This window comes from Babylonia areolata, chromosome 20, assembly GCF_041734735.1.
Source record: "Babylonia areolata isolate BAREFJ2019XMU chromosome 20, ASM4173473v1, whole genome shotgun sequence".
NCBI classification, from domain to species: Eukaryota; Metazoa; Mollusca; class Gastropoda; order Neogastropoda; family Buccinidae; genus Babylonia; species Babylonia areolata.
Window position 1 is genome coordinate 47,603,089 of NC_134895.1, and position 2,500 is coordinate 47,605,588.

General features: G+C 51.5%; 1 protein-coding gene across 1 annotated transcript in view; it reads right to left on the reverse strand.

Moving 5' to 3' along the window:
* Positions 1–380, reverse strand: part of LOC143294672 (uncharacterized) — a 63,833-nt gene extending 63,453 nt beyond the window's left edge. Inside the window, exon 1 of the mRNA XM_076606058.1 lies at positions 1–380. This exon is cut by the window's left edge and continues 512 nt beyond it. The gene's annotated coding sequence lies outside the window, so the exon portion shown is untranslated.
* Between the last annotated feature and the right edge of the window lie 2,120 nt (positions 381–2,500).

Here is a 2,500-nt window from a genome sequence, read left to right on the forward strand (position 1 = left end):
ATTCACTCACACACCGCCGACACATTAAAGTGCTGATTGCAGAAAAGGTGCCCACTGACGCACAAAACACACCACTTGTACAACCCACAACGAAACAGATTTATGCCGCGTAGTTTTCGAAGACACACAAGTCCTGGTATTGTACGAGTCTTGTAACTGCATACAGACACTGTTGAGGCAAGACAACCCTGTGGTTCAAAGTCTGAGTCAGTCGTGACAACGAAAAAATAAAAAATAAAAAAATAAAACAAGTTCCCAGCACTACACTGAAGTTTGCTAAGCTATTGAGGATCGCTTATTTGACAGGTCCGTCAGTCTGACATGCCATGCCGTCTCAGCCTGTGTGTGTAGCGTGCTGTTGGCTGTTCCAGGTCACACCTCTGCACAGTACACAGCAGCGAGTGAGTGAGTGCTTGGAGGGCGGAGTTTGTTGGTGATTGTAGAAATGCAGGCATTTTACTTCCTCTTTCTCGTCCTTCAGCGACACACACACACACACACACACACACACACGTACACCGGAAAAGGGAAGGGGGGTGGGGAGGTCGGGAGAGTTGTGTGGAGGGCTTACGTTGCGATTAGCAGGTCTGTGGCATATGTGAACATTTTCTGAGAGTTTAGTGTGAGAGCCGGTGCGCGCGTGTTAAGGGGTGTTGTGCGGGGGAGGGTGGGGATCAGTAGTATTCAGATCAAAGCTTATTTTGTCTGATGGAGTCTCCAGTCGGATCGACAGATGAGTAGGCAGGCAGGCTTATCTGTCGGTGTGTGTCCTCATATGGGAGAAGAGGCCGATTCTGGATGCGCAGCACTTCCCACAGGTGTTGCAAGGGAAAACGTCTCTAGAAGTTGAGCCCTGCTTCCTTCACTCACGCTTCTCCTTAATGGCCAGCGTTCTCTTGTTTTCAAACGTCTTTATGCCACTAGAGCACAGCATCCTCCAGCGAGAGCGGTCAAGGGCATCAATTTCCCGGGAGGTTTGTCTTCAAGGTGTCCTTGAAGCGCTTGCAGGGTCTTCCAAGTTCGCGGTGGCCTTCCTTCAGCTGGCCATACAATAGCATCTTCGGGATCCTGCTGTCTGTCATGCGGACAAAGTGTCATGTCCAGCGTAGCTGGCACTGGATCAGCAGGCTTTCAATGCTGAGCAGGCCGCTCCTCTCTAGGACCTGGAGGTTGGAGACCCTGTCTTGCCACTTTATGCCGAGGATCTTTCGTAGGCATCTCTGGTGAAACTGCTCAAGTTGTTGAATGTGACGGCGATGCGTCGTCCATGTTTCACAGCAGTACAACAAGGTGGTCAGCACAACAGCTTTGTAGGTTTCATTTTTGGTGCTGAGCATGATGCCTTTGTTGTTCCACAGCCTGTTGTTGAGTCTGCCAAAGGCGGAGCTGGCCTTGGCGATGCGCAGCGTCACTTCTGCATCAAGGGCTCCGTTGCTGCATAGGGTGCTGCCTAGGTGTGGGGGGGAGGAGGCACTGGCGTTCTGTGAGCTAGCTGGTTGGTTCATGGACTCGGTCTTGCTGATGCTGATGGTGAGTCCAAAGCGCCTGCACGAGGTTGAGAACCTGTCTATAATGAACTGCATGTCCTCATGGGTGTGTGCAGCAAGCGCGCAGTCATCAGCGAAGAGGAAGTCTCTCAACAGTGCCTTAAACACCCTGGACCTAGCGTGGAGTCGCCGCAAGTTGAACTGAAAGTTTGCCATCTGTGCGAAACTGAATGTAGATGCCCCGGTCACAGTCTTGGAAGGCGTCAATCTGCATGGCAGAGAAGAGAATGGAGAGCAGTGTGGGTGCCAGGATGCAACCCTGCTTCACTCCATTTACCACAGGGAACAGATCCGACATGTCAGTATTTTCCTGTACTCTCGCCTGCATGCCATCGTGGAATGACGCAATCAGCTGGATTAGGCAGTCGAACTTTAGGAGGATCTTCCACAGACCATAGCGGTTCATCGTGTCGAAGGCCTTAGTCAGGTCTACAAAGACCATGTGGAGCTCCTTGTTCTGCTCACGGCACTTCTCTTGCATCTGGCGTACGGCAAACACCATGTCACATGTTCCCCTGCCTGAGCGGAAACCACACTGTGCTTCACTGCTGTCTATATTCAGACTTTATCACCAGATCACGTGGTGCATTTTATGTGCCAAAGGTGTGTGTGTGTGTGTGTGTGTGTGCCAGAGTGGAATGTGGGTGGTGTTCAGTTGTGGCTGGTGTGTGTGTGTATGTGTGTGTGTGTGTGGTGGGGGGGGGGTTCATGGGGGGCGCTGAGTGGGTAGGTGTCGGGGTGTGTGTTGTGGTGGTGTGGATGTATTCAGATCAAAGACTCTTTTGGCCGATGTTCAGACTAATCACCAGGTCACGTGGTCTGTTGACACAATTGATAGGCGAGTCCAAGGTTGTGGGTGGGTGTGCCGCGGTGTGTGTGTGTGTGTGTGTGTGTGTGTGTGTGTGTGTGTGTGTGTGTGTGTGTGTGACATTTGTAATATGAATTTCAGTGGA